Here is a 21,233-nt window from a genome sequence, read left to right as displayed (position 1 = left end):
TGGGAGCACTGTACACTGTTCACATTTTCTTTGTGCGCTAAAGATAAATATGCGTTGCATTCACCACTAAGAGAATGTATTTAATGCTGTTAAGTTTACAGCCTTACAGCACATGACACAGATATTCATGACAAATCTGTGCATGTCATACAGACAGCTGAAATGTCAAATGAAACGCCACTTTCCTCCCTCTCGAGAAAGCGCCACACCCAGCCAGAGTCAAGGCAACACAAACACTGCGACGCAAAACACATTATCAGACTGACGCAGAAGTGGGAGCACTGTACACTGTTCACATTTTCTTTGTGCGCAAAAGATAAATATGCGTTGCATTCACCACTAAGAGAATGTATTTAATGCTGTTCTTAAGTTTACAGCCTTACAGCACATGACACAGATATTCATGACAAATCTGTGCATGTCATACAGACAGCTGAAATGTCAAATGAAACGCCACTTTCCTCCCTCTCGAGAAAGCGCCACACCCAGCCAGAGTCAAGGCAACACAAACAAACACTGCGACGCAAAACACAGTCGTGTCACTCGCCATGACGCATTACTTCGGTAAATCGCCCAATTCAGAATGCACAATGCCACGGTGGAAAATGTGCCACGCAACAAAAATGGATAAGAAAAAAAAAAGCAGGTGGTGCTAGTCACGTGAACCCGATGTGGTTCTTCGGCTCGAGTATGTGACAAGGCGAGGAAGGAACGTCGCTTGCGGATGCTACTCAAGGCAGAGGGAGAGTGTGTCTCTGTTGGCAGTCACGCTCACCTCATGGTGGTGTGGTAAGAGGGCATTCAATTTCTTCTGTCTCCTCTAATAATAAACCAGTTTAAAAGATTATTTCGGTAAAGCAATGCCAGAAGTCTGAAGTCATTACTCCAAACATTCATCATGGATATGAAGTCCAATGCATGTGGAACTGTCGAAAGTGGTTCACTCATATTCTTCTCATCTACTTTCAAGAAATTTCACACAAAATTTATCTAGACCTCTGCATTGTCACAAACAGCAGGAAGCAACCTTGAAGCCTGTTTTGAATTCCTCATTAATGCATGAAAATCCAGGATGCAGCAGCCAAGTAACAGTCTACTACACATAACTCCATCTTCACCTCTGTGTTCAGGCAATGAAATAGTTTTTACCATAGCGAACATGAGATGTTCACTTGTTCGAGATGAAGCTCTTAGCCTGTCTACGTATGACTGCGACATTTAAAGAAGATGCCAGTTATTTAAAACTATGTTATTAAAAAAACGTCTTTCATGTTCGTAACACGCCTGGAGGCAATAATAACCAGCTTGAAAAGTAATTATGTCCCATGGCTGTATTCGGGTCTCAAGAAGCTTTAAATTGCAGTGTAAACTAAAACTTGCTAGGGGGCCTGATGTAAGGCCCTCAAAAAACAGGCCAAACGGGGCTAAATGTTTCTTCAATAGGATAGAAAGTGCGCTGGAAAGTTAACGCCAAATATAAATCAAAATATATTAATTCAGACTTTCACAATTCGAGTCTTGTTCTCCAAGGTGCATTGCCATTCCGACTTGTCCAGCTAGTGAGAAATGCAGTTCGTATTGCCTCCGCCAATGTGTTGCACATGCACAAGTGATGAACTCTACAAAATGAGAGCAGCATTGAAGATAAACTGAGCAGCTGAAAGTGCACGCACTGTTGCTTCTACGCACAATATGGAAACTAAACAGCAGAGGTAAATTTCATTAACAGAATTGCGTAACACTTCATTCCCGTTCATATTGAAACATAAGTCGACTCTGAATATAAGACAACCCCCTACTTAAAGACATCACATTACAGTCCCCTTTATAATTGAAAACTACATGTTCTATAAAAAAATTGGGCACTGAAAGCACCATGCCCCGCTTTGCTTCAGTTGTTTCGCTTAAATCTTTTGTGTACCCAGCAGAAATTCTAGATTCTAAGCTTTTGTTTTAAATGTAACAAACCTCGTCAAATTTGGTGCAGTGGTTGCCGAGAAAAACGAATACTGCGTTTACATGTATTTAGATTGGAACACCCGAGCTAAAGCTTTCTCTTAAACGCGCCCGCCACGCGGAGGCTGGAGGCACCGCCAAATTATACTAAACAAAGAAACGTTGCGTACACTTAGTACACGTACAAATTTCCTCTTTATAGCGACAATGTAGGGGACTGCGGCTTGCACTGGCAGCCGGCTTTACCTATGCGCCGCCAGTCTGGTTCCTCAGACGTGTAACGATTGCGACAGTGTACGCGGCGGAAAAAGCACCTGGGACTCCTGCAAGACCAGACAAAACCTTGCCTCTGTGCATTATCTAACTCCTTCTCATTACCGTTAAACAAAACTCGAGAACGCAGTCAAGAATTTCGTATTGAGCTGAGAGTACGCTGCACAAGGTCTACTGAAAGACGGAACTTTTAACGACAGCTTGTAGGCTAACTTCAAGATGTATCGATAAGTAACTGTTCAATAACTGTAGAATAAATACGTCCACTTGCCTGTCTGTTCACGCCAATACCGCAAGCTCTTTTCAGAAGCACGAGACGGCCGCTGAAAAGCGTCGAGACATTTCATTCGGCGAAATTAACCGCTTGCATTTCCAATGCAGCGAAAAATCAAGTGAACGATTAGAGTGTATTAACGAGTTCGACGATGCAGTCGGCCATTTTGGGAAGCTTTAGGCATGGATCGGCTTGGCTATAGATGCGCACAATCTTTGGAAGCGACTTTTTTTTTGTCGCCAGACAAAAATCACTGTGTTAAACTTTTTTTTTTTTTTTACAGAGAAGATATGTTTATACTAAGGGTATGGTGGCTAGCATACACTCTTAAGCATAATTACACCCTTTTGCCACACAACGATAATCGTCATCTGCTTGTCCGCATTTCCTTTCTTTAACGCGGCGAGCCCAGTACTTTCCAGTAACGAACGGCATGCGCGTTATCATTCCCGACAGGAAAGTAACAGGCAATGCTATCATGCTGATAACGCGTGTGCCGTTCGTTACTGTAAACGCCGCCAGAATTGGGGAGCAATTCCGTGTGTCTTGAATGACGCTTGTACAGTTATCAGTCAAACCGCCTAATGTTGCCACTTCTCTGTTGTGCTTATGTGGGCTTTTTTCTAACCTTCACGGTGGGTGCAGCATGTCTAGAGCCGCAGCGTCCTGCGCTCTATGCGGTTGCACGGGACTGGCGGCCACGCATCGTTACACAACCTCCCAAATAACAATAAGAGTCAGTTTTGGCACTTGGTAGAGCAGTAAACGAGGGATCCAAAAGAAATGTGGTTGTTCCGCAAATATATATTTCTCTATAATTCTTCTAAAGGTAATTCAAAAAACGAAACTATGGTCGGATGCAACTTAAGTATGCAGCGAAGCCCCGCCCACGGCCTTATAACCGCCAGCCACTGTTCCTCTGCGAGGCTGCAAATAATTCATACTTCAAACTTTTCCTGTTAGGCAAATAAGGCGGTAACCACAAAAATAATATTATTAGCGCATAATTTTATACATTTTCCCTCGCCTATTAAAGTATAATAGGCGAGTATAAGTACAAATCTATCGTCCTCTACTGCGTCACAAACTACGTGCCCACTAAAACCAAGCGGCCACCAAAAAATAATCCCTGGATAACCCAAAAAGTAATTCAGGCAAAGCGCCGTCTGAAAAGACTGCGTAGAACAATAAAAATTAAAGGAGGAGACGAATCCAGGGTGACGAAACTTCCTAATGCCATCGCGGAATTCAAGCTTGCAGCCAAATGAGCAAAAAAATATTATTTTAATGTAACGTTACCGAGCTTTCTTACTAATAATCCCGGAAGGTTCTGGAGGCACTTTCGCACCAATGATGGAGAAGCGTCCCACTTAAGCCCAGAGGAAGAAACTGCGAAAGCCAACGCATATAACATTTTTTTTCAATCAGTATTTACTACAGACAATAACATTATTCCCCCCATTCTAACGAGACAGGGCGTAAGCATTGGCGAATTACACATTACGGACGCTGGCATACTTAATCTTCTGCTTGATCTTGACCCTAAAAAAAGGCAGCGGTCCTGACAACATACCTAACGACTTTCTGAAAAGGTATGCGGAATGGTGCAGTAGATACCTCGGCATAATTTTTCGTAAATCACTCACGACTTCACAGCTACCGAACGACTGGAAAATTGCAAAGATAATACCTATCCATAAATCAGGCGACACAACAGAAATTTCAAATTTTAGACCCATTTCATTAACTAGTACATCCTGTAAGCTTCTAGAGCACATAATCTTAAAGCACATAACGTTTTTTCTAGAGAACATTGGCTTCTTGTCTCCCTACCAACATGGTTTTCGCAGTGGTTTATCAACAATAACCCAACTAACAGAACGAATCCACGATCTTGCATATACTATCAATCACCGCGGCCAGACTGACATGATTTTACTTGATCCATCTAAGGCATTTGATTGTGCATGCCATAACAAATTAATCGCTAAAGTTGAAAGTGTTGTTGGGAAAGGGCTCCTTTCAGCCTGGATAAGAATTTCTAGCCAATCGTTCACAATTTGTAACCTACGAAAAAATGCCACCTAGCACTGTCACCGTTACTTCCAAAGTTCCCCAAGGCTCAGTTCTTGGGCCTTACTCTTCTTAATAATCGATATTAATGACATCACAGCTAACATTGGTTGTAATATAAAACTGTTCGCTGACAACTGCGTTATCTATAGTGAAATCACTCATTATAACGATAACATCGCACTTAATACATCCCTCAACACTCTAGCTATTTGGTGCTCTAATTGGCAGATGTCAATTAACGTAAAAAAGTCTGTGGTCATGACCGTAACAAGGAAAACAAGACCATCTAACTTTACATGTGAGATTAACGGCATACCACTAACTAAAGTTGAACAACATAAATACCTGGGAGTTACATTAACCTCAGACCTCAGGTGGGATAAACACATTTCGAATATCACGGCAGGAGCATTACGCAAACTATTCTTCCTCAAAAGAAGCCTTGAGCTCTCTACAACATCAACGAAGCTACTGGCCTACACAATGTTCGTTAGGCCGGTTCTCGAATATGCAAATACAGTCTGGCTTCCTCATACAACAACTAACATAACAAAATTAGAGGCAGTACAAAGAAAGGCTATAAGGTTCATTCACAACAAATATATACGCACTGACTCACCGACTAATCTTCTAACGCAGTCTGGATTGCAAATGCTATCTACCAGGGCAAAACACGCTCGCCTGAAGTTCTTGTTTCAGCTTCTAAAGAATAACTATAAGATAGATGTGTCCAGGTACATTTCATTTTCTGAGGCTCGAAAAACACGTAACAAACATGCGCACACTTTAACAGAATACACATGCAACAATGACACATTTAAGTATTCATTCTTCCCCCTTACAATTGCTGAATGGAACTGACTTGATCCTGCTATAACCGCCATCGAATCGTTGTCCGAATTTACTTCACAAGTGGAAGCTGCAGTGCGTAAATTAAACAATTTATCATCGCACGTGTCATCGTCAGAAATTTCGCATTGTGTTGCTTTCGACTTCCCACTTTTCTTTTTCCATTTTTGTTTGATTGTCGTTGTGTGGGCATATGGTACACTGTGTTCCCAAAATAAATTTTCATTACTGTACTACTGCTAAGATAATTGTTATAACTGCCATTTCCTGCTGATTGCTTGCCTAGATTGTTCTTTCTTTTTCCATTCGTGTCTTCTCGCTCTCAAAGTGTATGCTTTAAAGCGTATCCCTTCACACAACTTTAAAATTTCTTCACGCGTTAAGTGTTACCTTTCAGTTCGCTCCTATTTTATGTATAAACTAGTTAATTACGTGTTCTTAACTGCCAGAATCATGTTAATTAACTGTCATGTGAAAACTTGCATTTTTGTTTCTAAACTCAGCTTCTTTCTTATATTACCATCCTCGGGCAATTGTTTTCTTTTTTCTTCCTTTTTTCAATTAACTGTTCTGCCTAAATGCGTATTCATATACATGTCTACTGTATCGCCCAACTGCCACGCTCTCAAATGAGAGTAGCAGTATTGTAAATAAAATAAATAAATAAAATAATGGCGAAAGTCGAATTCTTTATTCAACTGAAAATTATAAAATGCTTGCTTTGCTGCAACTATTTGTTTTCAAGTTTCAGTGCAGTTGGCAGTGAAGTTTCATGAGTAAAACTGGTTCAGCAGTGAAATGAACTGTACCGCAGACTTTTGAAGAGTGAAATGCTCAGACTCCATACACTTTGTCCATGTCTGTTGCACACCTCATTGCTTCTGCCGATAGACGGCTCTTCAAGAACAGCAGACTCTCCGGATCTATCAAGTACGACGCATTGTTGAAAAGGCCACATGACGATGATTTTGTTTGCTTTTGTGATTGGCTGGCTAAGTAACACAACCCCGCGCGGTTCATGTGCCATGGTTGCTATGTATTCTACTATAGAAATCTTTAATTTACATTTTCACTTGTTTACTTGTTCTTGGCAGTGTTCTTCCTGCGGTTCTTTCCAGTGTGAGTCCATTTGATGGGGTTCCTTGTTTGCCATGTAAAGGAGAGGTGCATCTCACAGGCCTACCTGTGAGATGCACCTTATTTCATTTCTCTTTTCGGGTTTATGTGTCTTTATGGTGAATGGTCGGCATTATTCATATTTGTATAATAAAGGTACCCTTCCCCTAATTTGCATAGGAAGGAGACCTATGGTGGCCCCACCCCCCCAAAAAAGGTTACTGCATACGCGCCTGCTCTGTTGCCATTGATGAAATGACACAGAGGAATGCATAGAGCAAACTTTAGAGTCTGAAGGCTCGCATCGATGTCACTGGTTGTCCTTTCCCATTATGCACCATTAAAAGCACTCATTGGGGTTAAAACAATGTTTGACTAGTTGCTAACATATTTCATAGTTTCCTTCCAGTGCAGACCCTCACTCCAGGATGCTGCAGGTCACACTGAACATTAATTTCGAAGTTTCAGTGCACTTCCTGAACCGCTCCCACTGCCAGATCCATCCACAGTAATTTTGGGTAGTTATTCCCGCAAAATTTCCGGGTTCCTTGCGTGGGCACTCAACCTCAGTACACTGTAGCTACTAGTATAGGTGAGAAAATTATGCTGTATAAACAGAATGAAAGGCAATTTCCTAAACATGCAAAAGCATGCAAGTTCCTTTAATGCGCAAAGAGCATGGATAGCAGGCATATTTCTAATTTAGTGTGTTCACTGGGTGAAAGCTTACATTTACATATATGGAAGCATAGAACAAATGTTTCAAAGCATTAATTACATCCTTGAGCTTAATAATTAACATTAAAAAATTCTGTATAATTTGGGCAATTTAATCTTACACATAAAACCAATTCATTCAGTTTTGCAGACACTAAGTGGGCTCACAAGTTTTACTGTGCCTTTTGGAAGGATGACACAGGAACATAATTTCTGCTGCAAAATGTTTTCCAGTAAAACATCCAATTGGGAAGAAAAGCATTCTAAAAACAATACAGGGTTTTCAACTTACTTATCCCAAATGAATTATGCAGTAATTTTTTACCAGTGTCTTTTATAGTTCTTTCAACAAAGAAATTATTGCCATGTGATGCTTTGTGCACTACACACAAAATTCAGTGAATGACAATGTCATTCATGCTTAAAATAAAAAAACACTGCTTCCCAAGTGTTGCTAGCGGCTACTTCCTAATATAGGTTATAGGCACTCAAAGTTCAAAATTCTCAAGTGGAAATGAGAGTGAAGAAAGGCAAATAAGGAGGTTAAAGTGAAAACACTGTATTAGGCACACCTGCAACTAATAGAGAAGAAAACTCAACTAACAACTTCATGGAGGTACTAGCAGAAGTGACAAAGTATGGAAAAAAAGTAAACGAAGCACTAAATCGGTCAGTCGATACACAAACAGATACGTTGAACATTGATTGCACTTTTGTAGGTGGTACAGAACTTGCAGACCGTTCTAACAATTTTTTTGTTAAAGTAGGATGCATAGATCACGACATTCAAGATACAATGCATGCCGCTTCATTAAGAGAATCTTTATTCCTAAAGATTACTAGCATCCCTGAGGTGATTACAACATTTTCATACTTGAAAAATAGCCATAGTCGAGACGTAGATGATTTAGAAATTAGGCCAATTAAGTACGTCATAGACTTACTTGCACCTGCAGTAATGCACATTTTTTATATTTTCTTGTCAACCGGAGTTTTCCCGCGTAATATGCAGGTAGCGAGAGTAATAGTTCACAAAGGAGGTGACAAAAATAATATGGGCAATTATTGGCCAGTATCTATACTTCCTGTGCTATCAAAGGGACTCAAAAAAATTGTTAACTTTTGTATTAATAAATTTTTGCAAAAACATAGCCTGCTAACCGACTGTCAACACGGGTTTAAGAAAAAGCGGTCTATGGAAACTGCTTTAAGTATACAGAAGGAGCTTATTCTAGAGAACACTGACAAAAAATTTCTGACTTTAGGGTTATACTTAGACTTCGGCAAAGCCTTTGATAGGGTCAACCAGAAATTCCTGCTGATAAAGCTGGAAAAATATGGCTTCCGAGGAATAACACTTGAACTTATCTGATCTTATTTAGAAAGCCGACATCAGTTTGCTGAAATTAATGAGAACAGATCGCAGATAAAATCTTTGACAGCGAGTGTGCCCCAAGGTAGCATTCTTGGCCCGATACTTTTCCTGTATTACATTAATGATATTGTACAAGTGAGCGATATGTGTAAATTTGTCACGTATGCAGATGATTGCTCTGTTTTCTTTACAGGTAAAGATTTAAAAGAAATAACGCCTATAGCAAGCTCCATTTGTTATGGACTTCGAGCATGGTCTAAGGCAAACGGCCTCATCCTCAATGAAACCAAAACAAAGTGCGTTATTTTTCATGCTCTGGGAAGTTCTACTACATTGCCAGATAATATTGTGTGGGGTCTGTATAAAATTAACCTTACGTCATCCATAAAAACCCTAGGCATAATACTCGCTAAGCATATGTCCTGGAATGAACACGTTAGTCATGTTTGCTCAAAGGTACGAAAAGTTGTTGGTGTGTTAAATTGCAATTGAAGTGCATTACATTTTCAAGTTAAGTGTCTCATTTATCATGCTCTTCTCCATTCACACATCAGTTACTGTTCACTTATATGGGGTAACACTACAGCGCAAAATATTCAAATGCTGGAAATACTTCAAAAGAAAGCAATTCGGGCGATAGCGAACGTTTCTTTTTTCGAGCATACGCAAGAGCTTTTCCAACAAAACAGAATGATCAGAGCCCGTGACATATATAAATTCAAAACATTACTAAGCTATAGAAATGCTATGCTGGGAAAACTCGATTCATTCCTAGCCCCGGCAACTCTACAACAAAATAGAAGTGCATATTCATATCGTCACCAGGCACCATGGCAGATCCCTTTCTCACATACTAATTATGGCTGCCAATGCCTTAAACATACACTACCGTCCCTACTTAACTATTTTAACCAACAACATGGTGATGTGTTATCTCTAAACAAAACTAAAATATTGGATTTGTTCTTATAGATGTGTATTGTTAACTGCTCCAACACTTCCGCAGAACTTATCATAAATTCTCATTTTGTTTATAGATTCACACTTGTAACTACTATTCCTAGAATCCGGGTTTCCGCTGCAGTGATTGTGCCCAAACCACGTGGCAGGGTTTCGTGTTGTAAACTGGATGCTGCAAAGGGCGTCTTCGCGTTTGTTAAAATTCAAGGATGTGATGACGCCCTGGGCTACGTTGCCGTGATGTCTGTCGCGAAAGCAGCAGCCTATATGCAGATTTTCTTTTTTTATGTTTTTTAACATAGATGCACATATATATTTGCAAGTATGTAAAATAATTTCTGAAAAAAAGAATGTTTCCTGATGGTAACTTAACTTGTGTTTATTGTAAACTCCTGTGAAATTTGTTATATTTATATATGTATGTGTGTATATGTATATATATGTATACATATATTGCTTTTGCATTCTTATTTATTTATTTATTTTACAATACTGCAGGCCATCGTCGGGCCCATGCAGGGGTGGTTACAACATGGAATACAGTACAAAAAAAGAATAAAGTGAAACTAGTGTATCCAAAACAAAGAGCATTAGCACACACAAAAAAGAACACACTCAATAAATATATACACTGTTTAAATGAGCCGTCCGGGAAGCAGGAGAAACAGCGTTTACCATAAGAATGCATCTACAGAGGCTGCATATGAAATACAGGTAATATCACCATTCGAATTCCAGATTCTCAATACTGTCAATAATTGCGTTGGCAGATGGGCAATTTACGGCTCTATAGGGTAGTATGTTCCAATGGGAAATGGCGTGTGGGAATAAAGAGTACTTGTGAGTGTTATTATGGCTGGGATGGTGTCGTATTGATTTATTATGGTTGGTTCGGGCAGAAAGTCTGAATGGCGCTTGAATGTATGTTGCTTGTGGTATTCGATAGGAGCCGTGATAAAGTAAGTATAGAAATTTTAATCTGGAAATCATTCTATGTTGAGTCAGTGATTTAATGTTAGCCTTGACGCGCAGGTCCGTAATGCTCGTTTGACGTGAATATTGTGAATATATAAATCTCAATGCTAAGTTCTGTATGCGTTCTAGTTTCTCGGTTAAATACTTTTGGTGCGGGGCCCAAATAATGTCAGCATATACTCTAAAGAGGGTCTAATGAGGGTTTTGTATGCATTTAATTTAACACTAGGAGGTGTGTTTCCAAGTTTTCTTCTCAATAAATGTAGTTTACCTAGGGCCTTGTCATATATGTTATTTATATGAGTTTCCCAATTTAATTTCGTTGTAAGAGTGACCTCGAGATATGTGACCTCCTCGTATTTTCTTAGTGATATATTGTTTATTGTGTATGTAAACTGAAGCACATTTTTCTTGTGAGTGAAGGAGATACTGGTAGTTTTTGATGCATTCAGTTTCATCCCCCAAATGTTGCACCAATTTTGTACAGCAGCTAACGAATCATCTAGTTTTACCTGATCCTCTCTGGTATTCACTGTTGCGTACACTACGCAATCATCGACGAATAGGCGGCTGAACGCATGAACGAATATCATTGATGTAGATCAGAAATAGGAGGGGCGCAAGAACCGAGCCTTGTGGAACACCAGAAAAAACGTTGACATAATCAGACGTAATATCATTCACAGCTACGCATTGCTTTCTGTTTTCGAGATAGTTCTTGATCCATGATACTGTTTTCTCGTGTACACCAATGGCAATTAGTTTAGTAATAAGATCTGGATGAGGAACAACATCAAAGGCCTTTGAAAAATCTAAGAAAATGGCATCTATTTGGCTTCTGTTATTTATTGTGGTAGCTACATCATGGGTTAACTCAGCTAACTGAGTAACAGTACTTAGACCTGAACGGAATCCATGTTGCCGGCTGTATAGTAGGTTATTATTCTCTAAGTGCAATATTATGGCCTTATAAATAATATGTTCGAACAAAAAAAAAAAAAGCTGGATGCACATGTTACTGGATGCACATGTTAATGAAACAGATCTATAGTTACTTACGTCGAGTTTAGAGCCAGATTTGTGCACAGGTATTACTTTGGCCCTTCGCCAGTCGTCAGGTATCACTGAAGTTTCCAAAGATCGCCTGTAAATTACGTATAAGTATTTTGACGTCCAAACTGCATGTTTTTGCAAAAATGCATCTGATATAAGATCAAGGCCACAGGGTTTCTTTACATCCAGTTTTTGTAAGAGTCAAAGAATTCCTTGTTGGTCGATATCTATTTCAGGCATTGGATTCTTGAAATGATAATGTAGTTCTGTTAAATACAGATAGAAAAAATTCATTAAATTTGCTTGCTATGACGTCAGGCTGAACAAACGTCTCATTTGAAACAGTAATCTGCGATACGGTGTGCCACTCCCTCGATAGGTAGCACCAGGATTTTTGTGGTTTATTCGTCATGTAAGAAGGCAGAGTAACAGTGAAAAAACGCTCCTTGGCCATATGTTTATCTTATACTGTAATAAGCGTACAAGATCTTGAAGGTCACGTGTGGTTTTCTTTCTGCGCTTCCTTTTAATTTTTCGTTTTATATGTATTATTTCGCGCGATACCCAAGGATGTTCTCTGTTCACTCTTTTCTTTCTGGAGGGAATGTAGTTTTCTTCACAAAAGTGTACAATATGCTTAAAACGTAACCATAATTCATTTACGTCATGAAGTAATGAAACCTGCAGAAAGCAGGCGTTTAAATATTCTGAGATAGCATTGTCATCCGCTCTTGAGTAATCCCTGATAACAGCAATCGATGGCTTAACGCGTTCACAGTTTCCTAAAATCGGACAGGAGAATACAATAGTTTTATGGTCCGAAATGCTACTTTCAACATTTAATGTGTTATTTTGAAATAGACTGCTTACGAACATCAGATCAAGCACAGAACATGACGGACCAGCTATTCTAGTCGGTTCGGAAACTAGCTGGTCTAGAGAGAAGGTAAATGACATGAACAATAGTGATTCAGCACTTTTTGCCTCGGAGCTGTTGTGCGAAAGATTAGACCAATTGATTCCTGGTAAATTGAAATCACCCGTGATAATAATATTGAAACGTGAATAAGTGTGTTGTGCAATGTAATCATGCATAACGTCTAGGTATTCAGGGGGCGCATTCGGAGGTCGGTATACGCCACCCAGAAATATGCTTTTTCCATTAAATGTAAGGTTACACCATACGCTTTCATGGTCAGGTATGCTGTTTAAAACTGTGAATTTTATGTTAGATTTAATTGCGACAGCTACACCTCCCCCCCCCGCGATTCTCTGTCTTTCCGTATGAGCCGATAAGAAGGTGGAAACACTTCGGAATCCAGGACGCTTTCCTGAAGCCAGGTTTCCATGATGACTATAACGTGTGGTTGATGGGCTGCAACTATGCTTTCAAGTAGGCTTGACTTATTGACTACGCTGCGCGCATTCAGTGATAACACTGATAGATTTCGTACGTTGTTGTCACGTGCCATCGCAAGCTGCTGGGCCAGCGGGTGCAGAAGTTTTCGGTTTAGATAGTTCAATTCTTCTGACCTCACACTCATTCCATATAAAGGTGTTGCCATTTATTTTTAGTTTATCAAATGACAGAGATACCTTTGCCCCTTTCGCCTTGTCACTTACTGCAGAACACCATAATTTAGCACGTGTGTCGCATACTTTCTTTGAGAAATCCTCGGATATTGAAATCCGGGTGTTTTTCACCTTGAAGCAGCTTGATAATATTTTGTTTTTCTCAGCAAAGTTGAATAGCCTGATAATAACGGGGTGTGTCCTTTGGCTTTGCTTTGTACCAATTCTGTGAACTCGTTCTATTGAGTTAGTTTCTATTCCTAGGGTCTTCTTAAGTATACCGTGCACTTCTTCTTCAAGTGTTTTAACATCTTCATCAGAGCTCTCTCTTAATCCATAAATTACTAGGTTATTCTGCCTACTTCTATTTTCTAAATCATCGACCTTCGATGCCAGAAATTCTACTTGCATCATGGTAGATTTACAAGATTCCTCGCAGTGTACTATCCTGTCTTCGCATTCTTTCCATAATCCCCTTTCATTCTCAATAACTGTCATTATTTCTTGCAAATCTGCAACTATTGTCTCCACATGCTTGATATTTGAAGACAGTTGTTTCAGTGCTTTGTTCGTTTCCTTTTGTTCTCTTAGAATGTGTTTCATTAGTTCCCGCTGCGAACATTTATCTGAATCAGAGTAAGGGCCTGGATTTTGTTTGTCTCCGGATGTTAGTAACATTAAGCGGATAACATTAAAACAACCCCGCAAAATAGCAACACAGCATTGTGGACTTGGGAGCACCGTTAACGTTACGCCGTTGTCTCTAACTGAAGAGACTAAATGCTGGTCACTAACCTGTGCGATCAGAAAAAATTTGATCAGCATCCGTGCTCGTTAGGTGCTTCCAAGTCCACTGAAGGGAACGTCGAAAAGGCTGCTGCTTTTATCCGGGTGCCACGATGTCTCCGTCGACGTTACCGTGCTGGTCAGGTGGTCCCAGTGCAGTGCACGTGGTACAGCTTCCTGCGACTTGTTTTGTCCGATGAAGCCAGCAGGGCAGACAGCCGGAGGTAGCAGTAGATAGGCCTGATGCAGTGCATGCTCAGACCCTGCGTCGACGAATCCGGTCCTCGACAGCACGATCTGTGCGATCAGAAAAAATTTGATCAGCATCCGTACTCGTTCGGTGCTTCCAAGTCCACTATGATATATGCAACTGAGTCTGTGTTAAATAATAATATGCAAGATAACAGATTATAATTGTATACTGGGAGTCATTTGACACAACTGTATTACAACTAGTTTCCATGTAATAACATGAAAATTTCTATATGTATTTGTGTTTAAAAAACTCTTATATCCACACTTTCTGCGTAATTGTATTGCTACACCAGCCGCTTCCGTGCCTGTCTGGGAGACCGGAACTTTGTCAAGCCGAAGAGATTTCGGCTTTTTTCCCGGCTCTCCCTTTTTCACCTTGTATCCAGTGGTAAAAATAAAAATCATGATGATGATGATGTAGCAGAATATGATCACAGAACTGAAATGCCACTGTACTGAATTTTGTTAAACTGAAAGGCATTTGCATTGGGTTGAAAGGGGTTTCGATGGGGGATACAAAAAAAGTTCGTACAGCTGAATAATTTGCTTAAGTGACGTTCAAGTGGTAGTTTACTGTATATTGGTTTTCTTGGATAAAAGATTTAGTTGGAAACAGTGCCTTGTATGTCCTCATTTTTTCTGAAACATTGCTCGATGAACAAGAGGCGCAAGAAGATGCCTTTCTATTTTGTCTCTTCCGACCTAACTGGCATTTGGCGAATACCTCTTGCGTGCGGGAGAAAGTAAGGAGGGGGGGGGGTATATTGGAAAAAATTTGGCAGTGTCTGGCTCCTCCTGGGGTGGTGTTAGAGGTGCGTATGAACCACTGCTTAGATAAATCGAACTCGGTACCTTTTTCTCAGTACAAACATTCGTGAATGTTAACTTCTTATTCTAGCAGTTTAAAAATGTCTGGACAGGCCCTATATCACAATGTCCCAAGCCTCCAATTTTTTTATTTAAAAGGACTTGAAAGCATTCGAACTTCAATGTTAATGAAAAGAATGTTACAACTTTCAATAGCAAGGGATTGCTATTATCAAGACTCCACAAAATGATGTAAAAAGGGCTGTTCTGCCATGAACAATTTTCAATATTGTAATTCTGAGAAGCGGTTATTAAGTTTTGAGGAGAAAGTTTGTTGAATGTATGTTCCAGCTTGTAAACCACGCACAAACTATTTGAGGGCGGTAAGAAGATTCTCTATTGTTTAATATCAAGAGTTGACAAACAGCCACAGTTCAGCAATGTCATGTGTTTTCTCATTTTGAAGAGCAAAAATTATTTCAACATATCTGAGCTATCAACACTACAATAGTAATGACGCTAGCCATTAATCAAGTGGGGGACCAAGATTACAATTTTTTTTTCAGGGTGGGGGGCTCAGCCCCCCCCCCCTGAAGATCTCCAGAGGGGGCTCGGGCCCCGGAGGCCCCCACATAGTCACCGTCTATACTGCTATGTTAACATGGATGGTATTATATGTGCATTTCTCAAGTGAATAAATTAAACAAAGTACACGTAGTTCATTTTCATGGGAAGCAACATTGAAGCAATCAATTTTGCATCTTTCCATTTTAAGGTGAAAGCCTTAGATGCCTATGCTTTAAGGTCTCATTGTGAGGTACAGAAAATATCATGTGACCCAAGGAAGGCCAGAAGCGAACGAAAACATGTCCAGCCATGTATAAGACATGATTAATGATTATCAGAGTTATCACTATGTGGTACCTGTTTCCAAGTTCCTGTGATGATGTCAAAGGTTATTTCAGATACACCGCTTCATCACTATCATTATATACCGTTCTTTCATATGTGAATGCATAGCTTGTAGAAGACAGGTAGGTAGAACCATAATGCAGAATGGACCATTTGTTAAAGAATTGGTTTTCTTCAAATGACGATCCATCTATAAGATTTTTATAATGAGTGGGACATTGCACCAAACTGGTAGCCCATGACGGTGAGTTGCTCATTGTTACCAACCTTCTAGTGAAAAAAATATACTTTCGAAGAACTACCAAGAAAAGAAATGTATAGATATATATAGAGTGAAATGCACATTATTGCAGGGACCTGAACTTTAATCAAAGTGGTGACAATAGTGGTCAAAGTTTTCTTATTATTTGTACTAATGCAATGTGAAGATGGGGATCACGATCCTGGCAACGAAAAATGAAAATCAATGATGACAGCGGTCATTGTCAGCTTAAAGAACTGTGTGGACAGACAGACATGGGAAACCAGCACTCACGTGGTGTCGGAGCAAAGCTGGAACTTATGGCTCAGCCAAATAACTTATAAGGGCTGTGGCGCACACGATAGCTGCGCGCGGGTCATCATCAGCCTGATTTACGCCCACTGCAGGGCAAAGGCCTCTCCCATACTTCTCCAACTACCCCGGTCATGTACTATTAGCGCGCGGGTATGATATACTAGAAATCATCAAGCAGCATCTGCCACATGGTGTTAGCGCATGCTGCCTGCACTAATAGATCTCCCACCGAGCTCCTACATCTATACGAATACACAGCTACAAAATGGATGCCAGTTATGGCAATTGAATAACGTGCAACTGAGCCCTCTCGAAGCGTTCGACGCATGGAAAAATTCGCGAGGACGGTAAGATACCAGTGTGACAGGGGCACAAACAAGGAACGAAAACGCACACACAGGGCAAACTGTGAAGATGCTATATATTTTGCTATATATGTAATATATGCTATATCTATCAAGTGACTAGTGCCATGCTATAATCTTCAAAGGTCGCAATGCTTTCGCAATGAAATTGTTGACAGTGTGCGCTGTGTGTGTATCTTGTGTTCCGGCTCACTGCTCATCGCGATCACGCCCGATCCTGATCGAATTTCGCGGTCGTGATTGCCTTCTTTGGACAAAATGAGAGAGAGACCCAATAACAGTCGAGAATTTCGATCCGGATCGGTGCGATCGCGATGAGAAGTATACGTGTGACACTGGTAGTGACAGGGCAACGCCATATCATACTCGCCTTCACGGGAGACCACTGACCAAACGACAACAATCGTTCGCGCCAGTGCACTGCGCCAGCAACACCCAAGGAGACGCACGAGGAAAACTTGTACGCGACGCTCAGATCGCCAGCCGACACATCGCAAAATGCCGGCACGCCAGGGCACGCCTAGGGACAGAACGACCAAAGAAACTGCTCCTCCGTGGTACCTAGGCAAAGGGAGAAATTTCAAGCGCGAAAGCCCCCAGATTTTCTCTCTCGCACCCGCTGAAACGACTGGCCAATCCCGTGAACTGGCGTTTCCTCTAATGACCGTCTCGTCCGTAACGCCCAGTCCACACGTACGCTTGCTGACGCGCGCAAGCTCGCGATCGCGCACCCACGCATGCGCAGACGGTGCGGTATGGCTCGTACGCGTCGGAACGCGGCGTGATCTCGGGGAACAGCTCCTCCCTGTTATCGCGCGCTTGGGTTGCCTCGCGTCGGCGCGCCTGGTTACGCAGCTACGGCGCGGAACGTTCAACTCTCAGTGAAGCAGATTTATATCATGTAAGAACGTGGTTCTTCTTTCCTTTTCGTGCTCATCTAACAGCTATAAAAATGTACGTTTATAGATATCGAAGCATGTTGAAAAACTGTCAATAACAAAGTACGAAGCGGCATCTGCCAAGGCGTCTGTGAGTGAGCCCAGTGAGCGCGGCCTGTCGCGCGTCTTTGTGGATGCAAACCGCCATTCCTCGCGAGGCGCGGCAGGCGCTAGGCGCACGGACGCGAGCTAGCGCGCGTCTGCAAGCGTACGTGTGGTCTCGGCTTAAGAAAGGAGCGCGAGAGAGGAGCCCGGTTGCCGCATGACGCGTTTCCAAGCGTTCGCACGCGCCGGCGCGCCACCCATTTCGGAGGCCACGCGCGGGCTTCGCGGCGGCGGCGCTAGATGGCGCCGAGTGTTTTTAGGGAAGCGTGCAGTACACGCCCGCACACATAACTCGTTTCGACGGTGGCAATATGTTGTCTTGCTATATCGATTGAATGATGAACGCATTACTGTCGACAGTCGTCGTCAGATGGGTTCTGCAGATTTTTTTTATAATACCAATAACAGCCACTCCTATCGTGAGAGGAGTCATAGTAAGCCAGAAAGAAAGGGCACAAAAACGAAGTTTTTTTTCCTTCCTTTCATAATCATAATCAGTTTATTCTTGACGAAAATGGGGATAATTTCATGATAAGTATATACAGAAGGACATGGGCACCGACTACGCGGGGGCTCCGGGGCCCGAGTCCCTTCCGGAGTTTTCCGGAGTTGGCAGAGCCCCCCCCCCCCCCCCGGCGATGCTGAAGCCTACACCCCCCAACACAAACTCACATACACCTAAAATGACATTACCAGAGTTTTGTCACCCACATCATTAGATGTTTCTTTTTACTTGCCTCGGCCTTTTCTAAAAACTACTTGCCTGCTCTAATGCTTCATCTGTGCTTTTAATAAACATCGCTTCATAACCTAATTGTAACGACAGAAACTTGCTATAGCTTCAGAAATATTACAGGATGCGAACAACTGTAAATATAGTCGCAAACTAGTTCAGCGGAGTCCCACTAGGTGGAGGAAGTATCACGAAAGTGCAAAAAATTGTCATCCACCCAAATGTACCACGAAGTTACAAAGGAACCCCATGCGGGCTTGTCAGAAAGAACGCTTCGCAGTTGATGAAAAATTTGACCTGGTCCGGGATTGTATCTATTATATAACATCCCGGACTCTATAAGCCGGACATAATATATAACATAATTATATCCGGAATATTGTTTATAATAATTGTGATAAAAACTGTTTATTATTTGAAAACTATTCGACATTCGAATCGTATTCGATTCAGTTTCAAAAATCGATATTCGCACACCCTTGGTGTGCTTTGTACTTTTTAAAGAGAGGGATACAGAGAGAGAGGGAGAACAACATATTTAAGAAATGGCTCAAGGCCTGTTTGGGGAAGGGCGAAGGGAGCTAGGTGTGGCTCATCGTGGAAGCTTCGCCCATGTTGGTTAAAAAAAAAAGAAAAGCACCATTTTTCGCAAACAATTACTTTTATAAACTAGAATACTGGTACTCTAGTTCACTCTATACCAAATAAAGATTCGCCTCATCCGATGCTCTTAGCACGTGGCATCAGCATCTCATTTTAGTGCTCGACCAACTTTAGTTAGGACAACTTGAATAACGTATAGTGCCAGTTTTTTGTTTTTTTCACCACGGGTTGTAAGCAGCTGTCGTCAGTTCATTTTTAAGTTTAAAAATGAAATGATTGCCTTCTCAACATGTGTTCTTTTTCTGTGGATTTATTGAGTGCGTTCCTATCCAAAGTGACCAACCTGCAATATACACGTTGTACAAGAGCATCTTGAACGTGAGTTAATAATGAACCAACTGACGGAAAATGAGCGATGCTACAACGATAACGTGAAATTCGTGAGCTTTTAATTACCTCTGCCCCACAGCTTAGGAAGCTTTTCACTAAAATGTATTCGCATGCTTCCGATAGTGAAATTACAGGACGCCTCATTCGCTGTTCTTTTTTCCGCTTGGAGGGGTTATTGCTGGTGAAACACAAGGGGCTTATGAAGTGTCTACGGGGCGTGTTGACATATACGTTATGTTCCACATTTGGCGGCGTATTAAGTGGGCTGCACACCCACCAAATTCACGTCTGACAAGGTTGCGATGGTAGGGTCGGAAAAAAAGAAGAAACCACGTGTAAACGTTTGGAAAAGGTTATGACAATATCACCGAGATGTTTTGCTCATTTGGTCAAGATCGCTCCTAGGCCGTAAATAGATGCAACTGTTTTCAGTGGGGAAACAGTACAACAACAACAAAAGAAAGTAAAAAGAAATAGAGAGAGAGAGAGAGAAGGAAAGAAATAAGAAAAAAGCAAAACAGCGATAGCGCTTCGTACCCCCTCCACTTTCGCAGAGCGTAACGAACCGAAAACGCTGAAGTATCATTGGCCGACAGGCTCCTTTTTGTAGAGATAAACAAGCCGTCGTCCAGCTCATAAAATAGCTAGTCCTTGTTGAATGAAGAGTCTGGACGCCTGGAGAGTTGTTGCGAAAAAATTGCGTTTGTTACCGCTCCGTTGATCCACGCGTTCAACCGTTGAAAGTTTTCTTCATATCTTCAAGCAGGTAGAACGGGTTTCTGTAGCCGCACCTATTTCCGATATCGGCCATGTGTACGTTGTAGACAAGCCACGCGAAGCGAGGCCATCTTTGAAGATTCATTATGTACTTCACCTGCAAATAAGCGCGTGCAAGAGTCAGAGAGGAGCAAAAAAAAAAAATGTTGGAAGGCGATTTAAGCTCTAGGTGACGTCAATGAGATACAATGCCTTCCTCCGCTAATAGGAGTTGAGAAGGGGGCGCGCGAAACACAAAATTTGTGCTGAGGCCCACAGCATCTCAAACGACAGCGTGTGCGGTGTTGACCAGAATCGTGTCAAGAACGTTAGCTGTCAGGAAGGAGGAATGCAAACACTCTCTTTATCAGTTGTACCGCCGGTATCGATACCGCCGGGAGCTGCTGTACTATGCCTCTCATCGACAACGGCGCACACTTTCTTTAGACTGCACTATCTACGGGGTCGGCCCACGAACGCGGCTAGAGACATACAAAGGGGAGCTGTGGGGGCCGGGTTGATCCGCAACTCCCGAGGAACGCCACTATTGTTAAAGAAGCGATAATTCATTCGGACGGTAGACCGTTAGAAATGCCTTTAGCCCTGCGCTTTGTCGGCGCTGGTCGACAATTTTTTATGGCATCGCCTTTGAATGCTGGTTGCGAAAGATAGTCGCCTAGTATCCTAGAGTCACCTTCAACGCGATATTTCAGCGTTGAAATATCATCGCATATCCCATAGCGTGTGCGTGTGTGTCTGTGTTCTTTTTTTTTTCCTCGACCTGGTCGTGATGGTGGGGACTCGTGTCTGTGATCACCTTCTTGTTGTCCA

The 21,233-nt window shown here is 41.6% G+C and overlaps 1 long non-coding RNA gene across 4 annotated transcripts; it reads right to left on the bottom strand.

Moving 5' to 3' along the window:
- Positions 1–1,480: 1,480 nt before the first annotated feature.
- LOC126533716 (uncharacterized) lies at positions 1,481–17,536 on the bottom strand. 4 transcript variants are annotated; one of them, XR_011895844.1, is made up of 6 exons: positions 17,248–17,536; positions 13,992–14,279; positions 11,631–11,715; positions 3,816–3,892; positions 2,501–2,552; positions 1,481–1,619 (listed from the first exon to the last, which is right to left on the bottom strand). It is a non-coding gene; the product is annotated as an uncharacterized lncRNA (long non-coding RNA). The 4 variants fall into 4 exon arrangements; XR_011895846.1 differs by lacking the exon at positions 11,631–11,715 and having other exon boundaries at positions 17,248–17,534; XR_011895843.1 differs by lacking the exon at positions 3,816–3,892 and having other exon boundaries at positions 17,248–17,533.
- Between the last annotated feature and the right edge of the window lie 3,697 nt (positions 17,537–21,233).

The sequence above is a fragment of the Dermacentor andersoni genome, chromosome 7 (genome assembly GCF_023375885.2).
Source record: "Dermacentor andersoni chromosome 7, qqDerAnde1_hic_scaffold, whole genome shotgun sequence".
Classification (NCBI taxonomy): Eukaryota; Metazoa; Arthropoda; class Arachnida; order Ixodida; family Ixodidae; genus Dermacentor; species Dermacentor andersoni.
The sequence above is the reverse complement of the archived record's forward strand: the minus strand, read 5'-3'. Positions and strand labels throughout refer to the sequence as shown.